We start from the raw sequence: 12689 nt of genomic DNA on the forward strand, positions 1-12689 counted from the left end.
CCAGTTTTCTCTAACCTGGTGCCTACTAGATAAATTGGATTACAATTCCTACAATTGGATTGGTTGGATTACAATTCCCACAGTTCCTACCCAGGCTGACTGAAGAAAACTGGAAGCTATAATTGAATAACTGGAGGGTGTCAGATTGGGAAGGACTGGTAAGAATACTTACCTGGCAGTCAGCTCAATGGAAAATAGCAAGACTACCTTATTGATGGGATCTAGACAGCGTGAGGAGACTGGCAGAAAAAAAATATGTATGCTGTTTGGAGCTTGCCAAAGGAACAGTAGGGTATAAACATTGTAAATAAATACAATTCAAAACTTTAGTAGCACAGCTGAACTGCTGAGAATCAAAGGGAGCATCTACACTGTAGAAATAATGCAGTGTGAGACCACTTTAATTGCTACGGTTGCATCCCACAGAATCCTGGATTTTGTAGTTTTGTGAGGCACCACTACCCTTTTGCAGAGAAGGCTAAAGACTATAAATAAAACTACAAATCCCAGGCCTCCACAGGAAGGAGCTAGAGCACTTAGTATCGAACTGCATTATTTGCACAATACAGAAGCTGTACTATACACTCTAGAGTTTATCACACTGGGGATAAAACGTTCCCCAATGCGTTACAACAGACACGAGCGGGGCTGCACACGGAGTGTGATGGGAACCCGATGGGGCCCAGAACGCTAGTTTACCACACAGGGAATGCCGCCGCCGCAGCACGTTCCCATCGGGTTCCAGGGGACGCCATTTCTGGGAATGCTTTGAAACAGTTCCCAGAAATGGCGCCCTCTGGAACCTGATAGAAACGCGCGGCAGCGTTCCCATCACGCTCCATGTGCGGCCCTGCTCATGCCCGTTGTAACACATCGGGGAACATTTTATCCCCGGTGCGATAAACTCCCTTGTCAAAGGGGAAACCTTTACCTTTAGCTTTATAGATGCATCAAAAGAGTAAACAAACTGAGGACACTTTCAGCCTCTCATATTAACAAACCTCTAATCTTCCACTTTGAAAACCTCTAGATATAGAGTTCTCCATACTTTGGGCTTCTAAGATGTTCCATATATTAAATTTGATACATTACAGCTATTTGGATGTAATGAAACAACGGTTTAGCATGGTGTGAATAAGCCTGAGGTTTGGGCATATCCGTTCCTCTTTTCCCCCTCACTGAACTGTAAGGAGGATGCCTACATTTTAGGGTGATTGGACTTAAGCATCTGGGATGAATAGTGGTTAATCTTACCTACTAACAAACCAATATCAAATTGCAATTTATGATGCTGGCATTGGTTGTTGTTGTTTATCTTCAAGTCGTTTCTGACTTATGGCAACTCTAAGTTTATTCAGAGTGAGTTTGCTATTGCCATCCTCTGAAGCTGAGAAAGTGCGACAAGCCCAAGATCACTCAGTGGGTTTACATGGTCGAGTAGGGATTTGAACCCTGGTCTTCAGAGTCCAATGCTCAAACTACTACACCACACTAGCCATAGTTAAAATTAGTTATAGTTTAGGGTTCATATTCAACATGAAACCATGTCTGTGGTTAATGGAAACGGAAAGATTCTGACCTTTTAGAAGCAGTTCTAAAGAAACTTGGTGGGAGGGCAGGCGCAGGGGCAGGAGGGTTTAATAATCATGAATATCCATATATTTGAATTGGTAAAAATTATTCTTCCAAAGCATTTATCACATGTAACTATTTATTATTCATTAAGCATCAGTTCAAGATTTATGTTATGTATATCAACTTGAAGCATCAAAAAGGGACAAAAATATCCACATTGTTAAGTACTGATCATATACAGCTATCCATCTTCTCTGACAGAGGGGAGAAAATGGCCTGGAAAAATGAAAACGTATTTATCAAACAGAAAAATCTGATACGCCTACATGTGCAATGTTTCATAATGCTGTGCTGTTGATTTTATTTCTAGTGGGTCAAAGTGTATGTGATTATTTTTCCATGTTCTCAAATGCAGCCTTGGAAACGGATACTGTCACTCCCTCCCACTTTTCATACAAGAGCTGACCCCTGCTGACTTTACACCCAGACTATTTTGTGTTTACCATATGTAACCACTATCAGCAGGGGAGGAAATTCTAAGGCCAAGGTTTAACCCACTACACTTGCAAGAATTATCTCACATAAAGAACACTCTTTTCACAGATGTTTTATGTTTTAATATTTCCCTGAAAAAACTTTCCAGAGTCATGAAATTTGTCTAACCCACCCAGGAGATATGTGACCCTTGGTGAAATTTTAACAAGGATACTCCATTCAATGGTTCGTGAAGATTAAAAGAAAGAAGGAAAGAAACTGAACCAGGAGTATCACTGAAAAAAACAAAACACCTGCAAGCTCTTTTTAATTTGAACTGGAAATGTAAACCCAGATAAAGTGCAGGAGAGTCTTTCTTTCATGTGACGACCACAATGAAATTGACATAACCAATCTTCTTCAACAGATTTCTTCAACAGAGTAAAAATTCAAAACAGTAAAATAACAAATACTATTACACAGCCAGCTGCTCATCAGAGCACAGTATAATACTTAAATATTCTTCTCATCAACACAAGAGGCCAAGAAAAATAACACTTTGAGGGAAAAGTATGTAGGAACATATGTGATAACAAAATAAGCATCTATCTAACCCTCTGTTAAAAAAAAACATGTAAAACTAAATATCATGGTAGAACATGAAGTGCGCCATTCAGAAAACTGTAGAACCTTACAATCAACAGCAATACATGAAAAAAAGTTAAGCTATATAATTAGACAGACTGATAAACAATTTTGTTTTACTAGTTGTAATTAGGTAGTTTATTGTTATTAGCTTTAGAAAAGTATGCAAAATATTGTATTTTATTTTAAAATATATGTATAGTGCATATCCCACAACTGGTTCAATTTGGTAGGAATAGTCGCAATTAATCCTGTCATACCACTCTTTCAGCTGTTTTTAAAATGCCCTAGTTTCTCTCTCCTCCCACTTTTCCACTTTTGTCCTCAGCTCAATTCAGTTGCTGCAAACCAAGTTCAAATGGCAAAAGTAATTTGTACAGTGGACCCTTGTTATACGCTGGGGTTTGGTTCCAAGATCCCCCGTGTATAACAAAATCCGTGTATGCTCAAGTCCCATTAAATATAATGACATAGCAAAATGGTGTCCCTTATAAAAAATGGAAAATCAAGGTAAATTTATACTTTTTTGGAACATTTTCAAACCGTGTATGCTTGAATCCGTGTATAAAAAATCCGTGTATAAGACTGTACTCAACTAACTGAGCTGCAGGGAGAGGACAGGAGGGGAGGAATCTTGCCCTTCCCAGTAAGTTAAGCAAAAACAAACTGCTGCAGTGTATTGTAGCTTGTGTGTTCTTCCTCATTAAGAACTGTTGCCATATTGACTCCGAAGTTGTGAAAAGGAGTGTGGCAGAGTTTCTAAGCAAATTGCAACAAAAATACCTGGAACAAGTTACTGATATATGAAAAACAATGTAAAATATAAAAGAACTATGCATACATTTATTGTCTGAAGTATACTATACCCATACTAACATTTCAAAGTTCCATTTGAGTACATTATTTTTAACAAGATACTCTCCCTTTTCTGCCCACTGTACTTCACTAATAAGTAAAACACTGTTTTGCGCCCTTTCACCTGCCACATGACATGGGCTGCATCATAGGGCTGTTGTTAAGATAACTGGGAGTGTGAAGGGAGAACCATACATAAAGTCCTGAAAGTCTTTAGAGGAAAAAGCATTATAATGTAATAAAAAACAAAAGGGTTGCAAATGACCTTGTTCAGCACTGTCCATCCATGTAATTGTCTGTTACACATATGCCCCCAAAATCTTGATAATACTGCATCATCATCAGGGAGCAGAACACAACACAGTGCATCAATCAACCTAGAAGTTATATTCCAAAAAATATGCTGATAATGTTATTAAATTCTTTTATATTTTTATTTTCTTCTCTAACAGGTATCTAGATCCATATTTATATTTTAATAAACTAAAATAAGACACTTTTATAAGAAAATCTGTTTTATTTCTAATCTTTTTAGTGTGCTGGTGGTTTCTTCTTCTTTCAGAAGTAATTGTTGTGATCCCCATTTATGACCCTAATTTCATCCTTTGCTGGTACTAATGAAGGGGTTTCCTTCTTTCTTTCCTCCCCTTCCCCCCCAAAACCTAACGGATCTAGAGAAGGGTTGCATGTTTGTTCACGACTGTATTAGGGTAGTCCAGACCACTTTGCCATAAGGATTAGCCATGAGCAGACTTCAACTCCCGCTGCATACCTTGAATAAATCATGGTCTCTCAGCCTCAGATTATGACAATGGCAAGCCCCCTCTGAAAAAACGTAGCAAGAAAACCTTGTGATAGGGTCACCATAGTAAGAAATGACTATGACTTTAGACAGTATTTGGCAACCTACTCCCCTTTCAAGCCCAAACAGTGCCGTGCCACATGGACATAATCATTGCACTCAAGCACACCAATGGCACCCCACACACAGCACAATAAGAACCCTCTAGGAGCGTAGGCCTCACAGAGGCCTCCGCAAACAAACACTGCGGCCTCCATCCAATCTGTACAGCCCTTATAGACCACATTATCAGATACATGGAGTCAGATGCACATAGTTTTACAAACCCTTGTAGTTTTCTGTTGCAGTATTTGAGAGAAGGAAGAAGAGAAGGCAGTGAGGGAGTGTGTGGGTACAAGCCTGTTCCTGGTCAATAATCTAGTATTTATTGGACTAAGACTGTTACCACTGAACTGGGCTACAGAGTACACTAACAGGGGCTAAGGAAAGCACTGGGCCCAGGAATACTGTATTGCCTATGGACAAAATTCTCTCCTTGTTGGTGGCAATTGAGAAATTTCTATTGCTATTGTGAATTCTAATTTCTATCTGTAAATAAACAAATCAGCACAGACTCTTTGTGCAAGTTTTACCCACTCCTCGCTTTTCAGTCCCCTTATCTATTGCTTCTGCTGAAAGCAGACTCCAAGGAAGAGCCAAGATTAAAGAAGGAGAAGGATAAATACAGGTTGGTTAGCAGATGCAGTGAGGGAGGCAGCAGACTCGCCTGACACCAAGTACTGTACAGTGTAGCAACATCTGCAAGATGGTGCTCTGCAGACTGCTGCTCCCATTATCTCTATTCAGCATGGCAATGGCTGGGGATCATGGGAGAGACAGTCCAACAACACAGGGTAGATTGGAGCATTAGAGTAGCACTAGTGTGCAGGGTCGCCATAAATCAGAGTTGACTTGAGGGCAATTAAGAACAACAAAAGCATGATCACATTTTAAATCCCTATTCAGCAAAGAGGTCCTCATGCGGCTTTTTACACTGTCACTTCTCACAGTTCTACCTACTTATAAAAGGATGTACAACATTCACTGCCTTGAGCAACTTGAAGCAAACAGTGCAGGGCATAAATGCAACAGACTAAATAAGTAACAAAAAAAGTGTCCTCAAGAACAACAACATGCCACATGTGGAATTAAAAGCAGAAAGGTTAACTTGAGCTCTTTGAGAGACTTTTCTGAAATCAAAAGACAAAATACAGCCTAAAACTCATATTGACACCCACCTCAAGCTTTGAGAAATGAGGCCCAGGGCATTCACTTTGAGAGAATGGAAACAGAAACCAAGGAGGTGTATTCCTGGAAAGGTTAGAAACAAAGTACTTTATTATCTAAACCGTATCTTTTTAATTGCTTATTTAGAGAAAAATATTGATCTGAATATCTGAGCTGTTGCAAAAGAACACCAAGCTGTATTTTTGTCATGCTGCTTAATAAAATTGCCAAGCAGCATCTAATAATGTAACTTTGTAAGTATTTAAAAAGTACATTTTAAATTATTTGTTCCCATTTATTTACTTTTTTTTATCCTATCTTTCTACTAAAAAGCATTACACTCACTTTAAAGAAACAAAGGGCCGAAAGAGACGGCTGTAAAAGGGTGGCTTTACGCCACCCCTTCGATTGCTGAGTTGGGACTGCGGCAACCACACACCACACTCCCAACCCACTGTTTTCCCAGTGCAAAAAGAAGCCGCTGAAAGCCACTCCTTTTTGTGCTGGGAAAAAGGCACCTTTACCACTGCAGGCAGGTTTTCGGAGTTTCTGTGGTGTGAAGTGTGTAAACGCCATACCATAGAAAATGTGATGCCACCTCCTGTGTGATCAGTAAGGCAGCATAATGCCAGCTTGGGGAATGGCACTGGAGTGCCTGAAGCCAGCGGTTTTGGTCAGTCTGTTTGGGCTCAAAGTTAAGATGAGCAGTGTGTTCATTTTTGGCTTTTCAGCAATTAACAAAAGGAAGTTACTTGTCCCCAAAGTGGAACCTTTAAGATGTTGCTGGACTACAGCTCCCATCAGCCAGCATATCCCCAGCAGACACCAGATGCAGTACAGCATCTTAGGGAGGGGTTATATATATTTTCAATCCCTGTCATTATCTCTCAATTTCCAATAAAATGGTTTACTTGTAAGTTTCATATGATAGAGAACAAGGGTGGACAACCATGGAAGGTAAGGGGGCAGGCAAAGACCTTTTTATTTAAATAGGATTTCAGCTTTTAACTGATTCAAGTAGGCTTTAATGTGCTTCTAACTGTTTTAAATTAATATTTTTAAGTGGATTATGTTTAATTAATTAATTAAATTCCAACAGTTTTAACCTATATTGTTTTATTAAAATGTATGAACCACCTGGGTCCTATATGGGAGAGAAGTGGGATATAAATAAAATAACTAAATAATAAAATAAATATTAACACACACCCCAGAGACCTTGGACACCCATATTCCAGAATGATCCCCCTACAATATATATATATATATATATATATATATATATATATATATATATACACACACACACACACACACACACACACACACACACACATACACACACACACACACACACACACACAGTTGGACCTCCATATTTATGGATTTGCCATCTGAGTATACATGGACGGCAAGCCTCATTGTTCCCAATGGCTGTGCGTGCACATTCACACTGTGCCACTATTGGGGAGAATGGTACTTGAGGTCCTGTTTTTTTTGTATCCACAGGAGTGCAGAATAGATCCCCCACAGATGTAGAGGGATGACTCTATACAGTCAGCCTTATGTATCTGCGTTTTTGTCATGCATGGATCTGAGTATCTGCAGACAGCAAGCCCCCCATTGTCCCAGTAGTGCCGCATCTGGAGTCCTGTGGAGGAGGGGAGCCTGCCATGTGGCGGTGAGGAGCTCCACTGGCCCCTCAGTGATGTCCAGCCACATGGGTGATATCGAGATGTGAGCATCTCTGGATTTTGATATCTGCAGGGAATAGGAGTGGGTAGGTCTGGAACAGATCCCACGCAGATACTAAGGGCCAAATGTATATGTTGTCCCCAAATGGAGTATAGAGACATTTTTTACATTATTTTAGGTCCAAGAGATGCCTTTTTTAAACAAGAAGAAGTGATCAGAAATTGCTCACTTTCTTAGACACAAATGGAACTTAGCAACAAATGGAACTTTGAAGTCCCTGTTGCAAAACATATCATGGCCCAAATATAATGAGAAGACTGGACTTTCTGTTTCACCATTACTGTATACCTCTGGCACACTATGCATCATAACTTTATTATTCCAAACTTTTTGTAGCACATATTTAGAAAAAGCATTTCACCTCTGTACACATTTTTACAGTAGGTTTTTGTTGTTCTTGTTTTCTGTATCAACACTACCATTTATCTATAAGGATGAGCATTTACAAATAATATTCTGTCATACAATGTTTCCTGGTTCAGCACAAGGCATCCTTTTTATTAGTTTGGCTTCAACACTGTTTTGATTAGCAAATCTTAGGAAACTAACCCATGCGAAGGGAGGGAGGGAGGGAGAAAGAAAGAAAAGGAAGAAATTTATGGACTATTCACAATTCCACATGCTGATTTTCTCTTACATGGTCTACTTCTAGGACTGCTCTGAGGGTGAGGGACCCAAAACAAGGCAACCATTTTTTTCTTACACTGTTATGTTCAGCAAACCAGATTGAAATGCTTGATATGCTGCTGCTCTGTTCCATGCCTGCAGCAATTGGAGAGGGGGGGGGGAACCAAGCAGCCACAAACAGGTAGCAACCGCATCCATTTTCATACTTCCCCTGGGTGACTCACACAAGTCAGCAACAGATAGGGACAAAGGAAAGGGAAAGAAAAAGATTGTGAGAGCAAGTTTCATTAAAAAACAATAAGCATACATACATACAGGGTTTGGTTATTATACAGTATAAGTGTTGTTGTTTGTAAATGTCACTTCACACAGTGTATGCATCATTGCAATGGTATGGAAGCCATTTCAAACTCATGTCATGGCTGTTATTGCACTGTCACCACAGCTAACAGGGTTCTGGGGCAAGATGCTCCAAAATACACTCAACTATTCCACATGAACCTCTGTATGTAGACAGCAGACCCTTATTTGTCTGACAAATTGTACTGACATCTTCAAAGATTGCCGTTTATTAACATACAGTGTAAGTATCCTAATTTATCTCTTTTATTTTAATTATACTCCCCAAAAGCACACTCCTTGAAAGGACATAGAATAGTACGGGAGCTATGATAGCACTATAATAGCGCTACTTTGTTATCTTTTTAATGTCAACTACATGCACATGCTTTGGTGCAGGTATGCTGCAGCACATAAGTGTCCGGATGCTTAATCTGTACAGTGGGCCCTGGGGTTTGGATCCAGGACCCCTATAGATACCAAAATCCATGGATTCTCAAGTCCCATTAAATACAATGGCAAAATCAATATATATAATGACCAAGGTTTGCTTTTGGATTTGTTTTGGGGGGGGGGATTATTTTGCAGGCATGGATGGTTGAATCCATGGATAAAAAAAATATGTGGCTATGGAGGGCCAACTGCATTCTGAACAAGAGATCACAGTCAGGACACAGTGTGGGGGAACAGAAAGCTGCCAATGTGCAAAGGGATCAGAGAAGGGTGCGTCTTTATTATCTTATCTGTTTAATTTAAACACAGAATATATCATACAGAAAGTGGAATTATACTGGGAGGAAAGAAGCAACACAAAATGGGTGAAAGAACATCCACAAGATACACAGATTACACCATATTACTAAAAGAAAACAGTAAATACCTGGATGACAGGAAGAGAACCAATTCATTTGAAATGTGGTGAAGGAAGAGAGTGGACCATGGACCACCAAAAAGACAAATAAATAGGTCCTAAAGCAAACCAAGCCTAAAATCTTCCTAGAAGATAAAATGAAGATGAAACTGGCAGTCTCCCTTCCAACTATTGACCAGGATGACCCTGCTTAAGATTAGATTGGATCTGGTGCCTTTTGGATATTTAGAACCTGGGTACATCTACACTGTAGAAATAATGCAGTTTGACACCACTTTAAGTGCTGTAGCTCATCCTATAGGATCCTAGGATTTGTAGTTTAACAAGGTCTTTAGCTTTTTTTTTTTTTTTGCCAAACAGTGCTGGTGCCTCACAAAACTACAAATCCCAGGATTATGTCTGATTTCTATAGAATAGATGCACTTCAGATCCTCACCATATTTGTTTCAAGTACTGACAATAAATTTAAATCATTTCATAAACTTTTCTTCCTCAGGCCACAACTTCCATCTTCAAGCCTGTATGGAATATAATTGACCACAAGCTAAACAGTTAAGTTCCCAAGAGTATTTTGGGCATCGTGTCAGTTCTCACTGCAGAAGCACCTATCCTTTCCTCAAGTTTCCTCAGCTTTTTGGGGTGTATGTGTGTAAACATATAGTGAAACAAGAATGTTAAGGTTTCTTTTAAAAATATTTCCAGTCAAATAATAAAGAACTACTGTAGTGCAGCAAAAACCTAGGATCGAACATTAGAGCAACATTTCAGATGCATACTATATTACTGTTTGCATCCTGCACCACAGTCTGTAATGTTAATAGAAAACGTGTACAAACTAATTACAGCCACACATTATAACCACATATTTAATTGGACTCTTGGCAGTATTAGCTGTTTACTGTCACTAATTTGAGAAGTGGTGCTTCCCTTCCCATTAATTTTTCCCTCATCATCACTGTTTATTAGGATCCTACAAGTCTGTCAAACTTCCTCTGTAGTGTTCATCCATTAGTACAAAAACATGGCACACTGCAACTTTCCAAATGAAGTGGGTGGTTTCAACTTTACAGTAGACAAAGCCAGCTGGCAATGGAAAAGGCTAACTTGTTTGGATTTGGTTGCTAAAAAGTTTTGGTACTGGATGACTAGTTCCATATCTTGCGCAAACTCTGGAAACATCCTTTCCACCTACAGATTAATATTCTTCCAAATGTCTGAAATTTGGGGGCAAAACCATGGGTTCTAATCGTTCTAATACTTTCTGTCTATGTTTAGGAAGGTGAACCACACCCCAAAAACTTGTCCTTGACAAATTTTTGATCAGAATAGCAAATCAGAATAGCCTCCACTCCCAGCAGGTCTATCCACATAAGACAAACAAATAAAACCAAGTGAAGGAAAGTAGGGGATAGTTCACCTTCCATAAAGATTATTTTTCATTTCCTTCAACATTACATGTTAATGCTGAGCAAGGAACTATGAACGCTCCTGCCTGATGTACTCAGAAATTTATTTCTTCAATATTTTGTTTGTCAAGCCACTGGAATATGTGCAAGTTACTTGAGACATATTTTAATTGACAATAAGGAATAATCATTTAGCATTTTTTTCCCTTTCCTTTCCTTTCCTTTCTTTTAAGGAACAAAGATGTGCAGTATGTTATTGAGTACAGTATTTAGTGTTACCTTGCATTATGTAGCATCAGAAAAAGAGCTGAACAGGAGAATACAGTATAAACATGTTATCAACAGGTAACTAAAATACTACACATAAGGGCAGCTGAAAATTGCAAAGCAAAATCAAGGCTTGGAATAAAGTCAAGAAACATTTTTCAGTTGGCAAAGTGAAGAAGACAAAATAATACGTGTAATTAATTCTAGACTGTAAAATGACTCAGGGAGAAACTTTAAGGGAAACATTTTAGTTCAGTATGATAAAGAGAATGTGATGGAAAATGTGGCGTAAAACAAGGAATGGAAAGAAAATAGGTCTTCTGGTTGTGATAAAATAGAATTATCTCACAGCAGATAATTTGAAATTGTCATAATTTATTAATTTTGAACCAAAATGATCAAAAAATAATCACAATAGTATACCCATCCAAACTCAGAAGGAAAAGCTTTTGAATGATTGATAGAATCACAAAAAATAAAACTCTTACATGAATCTCTCTTTCAAAGAAAATACCAGAGAATCATGTATCCAAGACCAACAAGGTCTACTTAGGATATCATTTGTTCACATAGCAACACCCCTGGAAATTACTGATAGTAAATGCCACTACCTCATAAGAAGCTTCCAATTTTTCAGAACTCATTTTCTCAGCAACAACAGCAAATAATGAAAAAGTCCTGCCTTAAAAATAACAAACATATGCAAATCTGTATCCAAATAATATACATTTTGAAGACCTGTAAACAATGAGAGCCAGCAAGGTGTAGTGGTCTGACTACTGGACTAGGGCTCTGGAGACCAGGGTTTGAATCCTGGCTCAGCCATGCACACCCACTGTGTTACCTTGGGCAAGTCACACTCTCTCCGCCTCAGATCCCCTATGAAGAAATTTGCCAAGAAAGCCCCATAATAAGTTTGCCTTAAGGTCTTCTGTTTTATTTAACATATCCTCAGTCAGAATTACTATAACATACATGGGTCATGGTTCCAAACAAATATATTTTAGGATACTGATATTTGCTGACCGGCTCCAGTTTATAGATTGCAGTCCATATATCAGCAGAAAGCATTCAACAGAACGCATGCTGGACTTTGAGAATCTCCCAGCAGCCACATGGCCAGAAGGAGGAGGTGCAAGCCTGCAAGTAAAACCCCTCTATATCATCTGAGCTGAAAACAGAAACAGTAAAATACATGCCTATGACTAACATGTTCAACTTTTTTCTCCTGTATGGTTTTTAATATCTTGCCTGATGAAGAGGTCTCCTGGTCTCCTAGTCCAACACTCAAACCACACACCATGCTGTCTCTGGGAGGCAGCTTTTCTTGGTTTACAGACAGCCTCCAAATCTTAAATAACTCCTTCACTTGCAATAGGATGCATAACATGGATGTTAATACATGGGCAAGACTTTGCCACAAATCCAGGTACCAGCTCTGTCTCCACATCTACTCTGGGAGCAATATGACAGGAGCCAATAATATCACTCACGTCGACAATACATCACTTGCTCTTCCAACATGATATATGCCATCCTAGGCTAGCAATGCCCTTCAACACTAAACAGGACAGTCTTTACACAGGGAAAAAAGTGGACAAAAATCAAACTTAGACTCAGCAATACTCAAAAATCAGTTGCAGAACATTTCAATCTCCCTGAATGTATAGTATGGGATTTAAAAGTCCTATCCCTTTAACAAAGAAATTATAAGGGAAGACTAGAAAGCCAAACAACTGAATTGGTTTATACCGGTTTATAGTCACAAATTTCATAATGTATGGACAAATTCCTGTATCAGCGAAAA

General features: G+C 38.9%; 1 protein-coding gene across 12 annotated transcripts in view; it reads right to left on the bottom strand.

The window, feature by feature from the left end:
• The window catches only part of TBL1X (transducin beta like 1 X-linked), a 201541-nt gene that overhangs the window by 90224 nt on the left and 98628 nt on the right, over positions 1-12689 (bottom strand). For 2 of the 12 annotated variants that reach the window (XM_042456577.1, XM_042456571.1), the window contains exons 1-2: positions 8076-8210; positions 5629-5701 (exon numbers count right to left, since the gene is read on the bottom strand). The exons of 9 other annotated variants lie outside the window; for them this stretch is intronic. The gene's annotated coding sequence lies outside the window, so the exon portion shown is untranslated. Of the gene's footprint in view, positions 1-5628; positions 5702-8075; positions 8211-12689 lie in introns of those variants that run through there. One more of the 12 variants, XM_042456579.1, reaches the window with a different exon arrangement.

This window comes from Sceloporus undulatus, chromosome 3 (genome assembly GCF_019175285.1).
Source record: "Sceloporus undulatus isolate JIND9_A2432 ecotype Alabama chromosome 3, SceUnd_v1.1, whole genome shotgun sequence".
NCBI lineage: Eukaryota > Metazoa > Chordata > Lepidosauria > Squamata > Phrynosomatidae > Sceloporus > Sceloporus undulatus.